Below are 7,500 nucleotides of genomic sequence, written 5' to 3'. Positions count from 1 at the left end.
GGGGCAGGGCGACCCCGGACGGACGGGGCTCCGCCGGCCCCTGCCCGCGGGGGCTGGCTCCGGGTTGACCTGGTGGCCGCTCGGGACTTAAGCCCGGAGCCCGGGGCAGGGCGACCCCGGACGGACGGGGCTCCGCCTGGCCCCTGCCCGCGGGGGCAGGCTCCGGGTTGACCTGGTGGCCGGACGGGGAATAAGCCCGGAGCCCGGGGCAGGGCGACCCCGGACGGACGGGGGTCCGCCGGCCCCTGCCCGCGGGGGCAGGCTCCGGGTTGACCTGGTGGCCGCTCGGGACTTAAGCCCGGAGCCCGGGGCAGGGCGACCCCGGACGGACGGGGCTCCGCCGGCCCCTGCCCGCGGGGGCAGGCTCCGGGTTGACCTGGTGGCCGGACGGGGATTAAGCCCGGAGCCCGGGGCAGGGCGACCCCGGACGGACGGGGCTCCGCCGGCCCCTGCCCGCGGGGGCAGGCTCCGGGTTGACCTGGTGGCCGGAGGAGAATTAAGCCCGGAGCCCGGGGCAGGGCGACCCCGGACGGACGGGGGTCCGCCTGGCCCCTGCCCGCGGGGGTAGGCTCCGGGTTGACCTGGTGGCCGGACGGGAATTAAGCCCGGAGCCCGGGGCAGGGCGACCCCGGACGGACGGGGGTCCGCCTGGCCCCTGCCCGCGGGGGCAGGCTCCGGGTTGACCTGGTGGCCGGACGGGAATTAAGCCCGGAGCCCGGGGCAGGGCGACCCCGGACGGACGGGGGTCCGCCGGCCCCTGCCCGCGGGGGCAGGCTCCGGGTTGACCTGGTGGCCGGAGGAGAATTAAGCCCGGAGCCCGGGGCAGGGCGACCCCGGACGGACGGGGGTCCGCCTGGCCCCTGCCCGCGGGGGCAGGCTCCGGGTTGACCTGGTGGCCGGAGGAGAATTAAGCCCGGAGCCCGGGGCAGGGCGACCCCGGACGGACGGGGGTCCGCCTGGCCCCTGCCCGCGGGGGCAGGCTCCGGGTTGACCAGGTGGCCGGACGGGAATTAAGCCCGGAGCCCGGGGCAGGGCGACCCCGGACGGACGGGGCTCCGCCGGCCCCTGCCCGCGGGGGCTGGCTCCGGGTTGACCTGGTGGCCGCTCGGGACTTAAGCCCGGAGCCCGGGGCAGGGCGGCCCCGGACGGACGGGGCTCCGCCTGGCCCCTGCCCGCGGGGGCAGGCTCCGGGTTGACCTGGTGGCCGGACGGGGAATAAGCCCGGAGCCCGGGGCAGGGCGACCCCGGACGGACGGGGGTCCGCCGGCCCCTGCCCGCGGGGGCAGGCTCCGGGTTGACCTGGTGGCCGCTCGGGACTTAAGCCCGGAGCCCGGGGCAGGGCGACCCCGGACGGACGGGGGTATGCCGGCCCCTGCCCGCGGGGGCAGGCTCCGGGTTGACCTGGTGGCCGGTTTGCTTTCGGGCCACCAGGTCAACCCGCTGCCTGTATGGGGTTGACCTGGTGGCCGCTTTCCTTCCCGGCCACCAGGTCAACCCGCTGAATGTATGGGCTTGACCTGGTGGCCGCTTTCCTTCCCGGCCACCAGGTCAACCCGCTGAATGTATGGGGTTGACCTGCTGGCCGCTTTTCTTCCCGGCCACCAGGTCAACCCGCTGAATGTATGGGGTTGACCTGCTGGCCGCTTTCCTTCCCGGCCACCAGGTCAACCCGCTGAATGTATGGGGTTGACCTGCTGGCCGCTTTCCTTCCCGGCCACCAGGTCAACCCGCTGAATGTATGGGGTTGACCTGCTGGCCGCTTTCCTTCCCGGCCACCAGGTCAACCCGCTGAAAGTATGGGGTTGACCTGGTGGCCGCTTTCCTTCCCGGCCACCAGGTCAACCCGCTGCCGGCATGGGGTTGACCTGCTGGCCGCAGAGGGGCAGGCTCCGGGTTGACCTGGTGGCCGGAGGAGAATTAAGCCCGGAGCCCGGGGCAGGGCGACCCCGGACGGACGGGGGTCCGCCTGGCCCCTGCCCGCGGGGGCAGGCTCCGGGTTGACCTGGTGGCCGGACGGGAATTAAGCCCGGAGCCCGGGGCAGGGCGACCCCGGACGGACGGGGGTATGCCGGCCCCTGCCCGCGGGGGCAGGCTCCGGGTTGACCTGGTGGCCGGAGGAGAATTAAGCCCGGAGCCCGGGGCAGGGCGACCCCGGACGGACGGGGATCCGCCTGGCCCCTGCCCGCGGGGGCAGGCTCCGGGTTGACCTGGTGGCCGCTCGGGACTTAAGCCCGGAGCCCGGGGCAGGGCGGCCCCGGACGGACGGGGCTCCGCCTGGCCCCTGCCCGCGGGGGCAGGCTCCGGGTTGACCTGGTGGCCGGAGGAGAATTAAGCCCGGAGCCCGGGGCAGGGCGACCCCGGACGGACGGGGCTCCGCCGGCCCCTGCCCGCGGGGGCAGGCTCCGGGTTGACCTGGTGGCCGGACGGGAATTAAGCCCGGAGCCCGGGGCAGGGCGACCCCGGACGGACGGGGCTCCGCCGGCCCCTGCCCGCGGGGGCAGGCTCCGGGTTGACCTGGTGGCCGGAGGAGAATTAAGCCCGGAGCCCGGGGCAGGGCGACCCCGGACGGACGGGGGTCCGCCTGGCCCCTGCCCGCGGGGGCAGGCTCCGGGTTGACCTGGTGGCCGGACGGGAATTAAGCCCGGAGCCCGGGGCAGGGCGACCCCGGACGGACGGGGGTATGCCGGCCCCTGCCCGCGGGGGCAGGCTCCGGGTTGACCTGGTGGCCGGAGGAGAATTAAGCCCGGAGCCCGGGGCAGGGCGACCCCGGACGGACGGGGGTCCGCCTGGCCCCTGCCCGCGGGGGCAGGCTCCGGGTTGACCTGGTGGCCGGACGGGAATTAAGCCCGGAGCCCGGGGCAGGGCGACCCCGGACGGACGGGGGTATGCCGGCCCCTGCCCGCGGGGGCAGGCTCCGGGTTGACCTGGTGGCCGGAGGAGAATTAAGCCCGGAGCCCGGGGCAGGGCGACCCCGGACGGACGGGGGTCCGCCTGGCCCCTGCCCGCGGGGGCAGGCTCCGGGTTGACCTGGTGGCCGGAGGAGAATTAAGCCCGGAGCCCGGGGCAGGGCGACCCCGGACAGACGGGGGTCCGCCTGGCCCCTGCCCGCGGGGGCAGGCTCCGGGTTGACCTGGTGGCCGGACGGGAATTAAGCCCGGAGCCCGGGGCAGGGCGACCCCGGACGGACGGGGCTCCGCCGGCCCCTGCCCGCGGGGGCAGGCTCCGGGTTGACCTGGTGGCCGCTCGGGACTTAAGCCCGGAGCCCGGGGCAGGGCGACCCCGGACGGACGGGGGTATGCCGGCCCCTGCCCGCGGGGGCAGGCTCCGGGTTGACCTGGTGGCCGGTTTGCTTTCGGGCCACCAGGTCAACCCGCTGCCTGTATGGGGTTGACCTGGTGGCCGCTTTCCTTCCCGGCCACCAGGTCAACCCGCTGAATGTATGGGGTTGACCTGCTGGCCGCTTTCCTTCCCGGCCACCAGGTCAACCCGCTGAATGTATGGGGTTGACCTGCTGGCCGCTTTTCTTCCCGGCCACCAGGTCAACCCGCTGAATGTATGGGGTTGACCTGCTGGCCGCTTTCCTTCCCGGCCACCAGGTCAACCCGCTGAATGTATGGGGTTGACCTGCTGGCCGCTTTCCTTCCCGGCCACCAGGTCAACCCGCTGAATGTATGGGGTTGACCTGCTGGCCGCTTTTCTTCCCGGCCACCAGGTCAACCCGCTGAATGTATGGGGTTGACCTGCTGGCCGCTTTCCTTCCCGGCCACCAGGTCAACCCGCTGAATGTATGGGGTTGACCTGCTGGCCGCTTTCCTTCCCGGCCACCAGGTCAACCCGCTGAATGTATGGGGTTGACCTGCTGGCCGCTTTCCTTCCCGGCCACCAGGTCAACCCGCTGAATGTATGGGGTTGACCTGCTGGCCGCTTTCCTTCCCGGCCACCAGGTCAACCCGCTGAAAGTATGGGGTTGACCTGGTGGCCGCTTTCCTTCCCGGCCACCAGGTCAACCCGCTGAAAGTATGGGGTTGACCTGGTGGCCGCTTTCCTTCCCGGCCACCAGGTCAACCCGCTGAAAGTATGGGGTTGACCTGGTGGCCGCTTTCCTTCCCGGCCACCAGGTCAACCCGCTGCCGGCATGGGGTTGACCTGCTGGCCGCAGAGGGGCAGGCTCCGGGTTGACCTGGTGGCCGGACGGGGATTAAGCCCCGGCTCGGAGCAGGGCAAGCCCGGGCGGAGGGGGGTCCGCTTGGCCCCTGCCCGCGGGGGCAGGCTGGGGTTGACCTGGTGGCCGCTTTCCTTCCCGGCCACCAGGTCAACCCGCTGAATGTATGGGGTTGACCTGCTGGCCGCTTTCCTTCCCGGCCACCAGGTCAACCCGCTGAATGTATGGGGTTGACCTGCTGGCCGCTTTCCTTCCCGGCCACCAGGTCAACCCGCTGAATGTATGGGGTTGACCTGCTGGCCGCTTTCCTTCCCGGCCACCAGGTCAACCCGCTGAATGTATGGGGTTGACCTGCTGGCCGCTTTCCTTCCCGGCCACCAGGTCAACCCGCTGAAAGTATGGGGTTGACCTGCTGGCCGCTTTCCTTCCCGTCCACCAGGTCAACCCGCTGAATGTATGGGGTTGACCTGCTGGCCGCTCTGCTTCCCGGCCACCAGGTCAACCCCCTGCCGGTATGGGGTTGACCTGCTGGCCGCAGAGGGGCAGGCTCCGGGTTGACCTGGTGGCCGGCAGGGACTTCAGCCCCAGGGCCCCTGGCAGGGCGACCCTGCCCTTGTTCCCCAGAAAAGGAGAGAGCTGGCTCGCAGCGGGAAAAGCTGCCTACGGCACCTGGGATTCCCAGGCGGTCACCCATCCAAGTACTAGCCAGGCCCGGGACGGTTTACCTTCCGAGATCGGACGGGATCGGGGGCCTTCCGTCCGGTATGGCCGTAGGCACTCGGCTCCGGTCCGCCTCGTCCCCTTTCCCTTACTGACTCCCCTGCCTCGGGTGGGCCCGATCCTTTTTTCCGTTTTTTTTTTTCGCTCCGGAGGCTTCATGAGCCCCCCCCCAACACCCCTTTGGGGGTCGGTGAAAATTTTTTTTTCAGACTTCCAGGGGCCCGATCCTGGCCGCGGGCACCCGGCTCCGGGCCGCCTCGTCCCCTTTCCCTTACTGACTCCGCTGCCTCGGGTGGGCCCGATCCTTTTTTCCGGTTTTTTTTTTCCGCTCCGGAGGCTTCGTGAGCCCCCCCCAACACCACTTTGGGGGTCGGTGAAAAAATTTTTTTCAGACTTCCAGGGGCCCGATCCTGGCCGCGGGCACCCGGCTCCGGGCACCCGGCTCCGGGCCGCCTCGTCCCCTTTCCCTTACTGACTCCCCTGCCTCGGGTGGGCCCGATCCTTTTTTCCGTTTTTTTTTTTTTTCGCTCCGGAGGCTTTATGAGCCCCCCCCAATACCACTTTGGGGGTCGGTGAAAAAAATTTTTCAGACTTCCAGGGGCCCGATCCTGGCCGCCGGCACCCGGCTCCGGGCACCCGGCTCCGGGCCGCCTCGTCCCCTTTCCCTTACTGACTCCCCTGCCTCGGGTGGGCCCGATCCTTTTTTCCGTTTTTTTTTTTTTCGCTCCGGAGGCTTTATGAGGCCCCCCCTAACCGTTTTTGGGGTCGGTGAAAATTTTTAGTCAGACTTCCAGGGGCCCGATCCTGGCCGCGGCTTCGCAGGCTGGCCTGGGGGGGGGGGCATCTCTAGCTCCGGCCGCGGACGGCGAGACGCTCGGCCACCAGGTCAGCCCGGAGGAAAAGGCTGAAAAAAATGTCTAAGTCCCCCCGGGACACCAGGTCAACCCGGAGGAAAAGGCTGAAAAAAATGTCTAAGTCCCCCCGGGACACCAGGTCAACCCGGAGGAAAAGGCTGAAAAAAAGTCTAAGTCCCCCCGGGACACCAGGTCAACCCGGAGGAAAAGGCTGAAAAAAATGTCTAAGTCCCCCCGGGACACCAGGTCAACCCGGAGGAAAAGGCTGAAAAAAAGTCTAAGTCCCCCCGGGACACCAGGTCAACCCGGAGGAAAAGGCTGAAAAAAAGTCTAAGTCCCCCCGGGACACCAGGTCAACCCGGAGGAAAAGGCTGAAAAAAAGTCTAAGTCCCCCCGGGACACCAGGTCAACCCGGAGGAAAAGGCTGAAAAAAAGTCTAAGTCCCCCCGGGACACCAGGTCAACCCGGAGGAAAAGGCTGAAAAAAATGTCTAAGTCCCCCCGGGACACCAGGTCAACCCGGAGGAAAAGGCTGAAAAAAAGTCTAAGTCCCCCCGGGACACCAGGTCAACCCGGAGGAAAAGGCTGAAAAAAAGTCTAAGTCCCCCCGGGACACCAGGTCAACCCGGAGGAAAAGGCTGAAAAAATGTCTAAGTCCCCCCGGGACACCAGGTCAACCCGGAGGAAAAGGCTGAAAAAAATGTCTAAGTCCCCCCGGGACACCAGGTCAACCCCGAGGAAAAGGCTGAAAAAATGTCTAAGTCCCTGCTCGGCCATCAGGTCAACCCCATTCAAAGTGACGGGTTGACCTGATGGCCGGCAGTCTCACGGAAGTCCGGATGGGGTCGCCAAAAGTGCCCTCGGCCGACCGAGAGAACCAGGAGGTCGGATAGGATTTCAGATTGGTCCCCCTAAATTGGCGGTTGGATTTTTCGACTAGTTCATTTTGACGGGTGCGAGGAGATTTCTGAGAACAGGTTTTTCGGAACCTGTGAGAACCAGAGATGAGCCTCGGGGACCAATCTGCGCGTTGTACCCGATCTTGTGAGGGGGGACAGGGGCACGTTGGCAGGTGGGGCGGCCCCCGGCCCCCCCGAGCCCCCCCTTTTCCGGCTCTTTTCCTCCGGGGACCCCGTCGTCCCCTCGCACCCCCGGTGCAGGCCCGGTGGCCGGGATGCGAACTCCGACTGTCGGCGCCCCCCGGAGGGAGGGGGGGCCCGCTCCTCTCTCGCCTTCCGATCGATGTGGCGCTCACGTTCGCGACGGGAAGGGTCCTTCGCGGGCCGGCGCCCCCGACCGCAGGGGGCGTCTGGCGTTCAGGCGGATCGGGTCCCTCTTCCTCTTCGCGTCCCCGGATCCTGGGGCCGATTGGGACTTTCCTCCTTTGGGGGGGGGCCCGGGCGCGTGCCCGGCCCTCCGCGCCGTGGGGCCAGCCGGCCGAGATCTCCGCCCTGCGAGGTCGAGCGGCTCCGGCAGCCCACCCAGGGGTCCGAAAACCCAGGGAGCCGCGAGGCTCGGCAGGGCCAAACACGTCGCGAGAGCGAGCAGGGGCGCGCTGCGGTCCCCCGCCGTGCCCGACGGTCCTTCTCCAGGCACGCTCCGGGGCGCGGGCCCCGGGTGCTGGAGCCTCCGTCGGCTGTCGGTGGGACCCACGTACCGCCCTCTTGCTGGAGCCTCAGTAACCCCTGCCGCCCTCCCTGTCTGGGTCGCCGACTTCTTCTCTAGCGGGTTGCCTGGAAGGCGGCCGCGGCCTCCTCCGCGCCGC

General features: G+C 69.2%; 1 non-coding gene across 1 annotated transcript; it reads right to left on the bottom strand.

Annotated features, from left to right (window-relative positions):
• Positions 1 to 4,819: 4,819 nt before the first annotated feature.
• On the bottom strand, positions 4,820 to 4,938 carry LOC141979815 (5S ribosomal RNA). Its single transcript, XR_012637205.1, has one exon. It is a non-coding gene; the product is annotated as a 5S ribosomal RNA (ribosomal RNA).
• Between the last annotated feature and the right edge of the window lie 2,562 nt (positions 4,939 to 7,500).

This window comes from Natator depressus, chromosome 28, assembly GCF_965152275.1.
Source record: "Natator depressus isolate rNatDep1 chromosome 28, rNatDep2.hap1, whole genome shotgun sequence".
In the NCBI taxonomy this organism is placed as follows: domain Eukaryota; kingdom Metazoa; phylum Chordata; order Testudines; family Cheloniidae; genus Natator; species Natator depressus.
The sequence above is the reverse complement of the archived record's forward strand: the minus strand, read 5'-3'. Positions and strand labels throughout refer to the sequence as shown.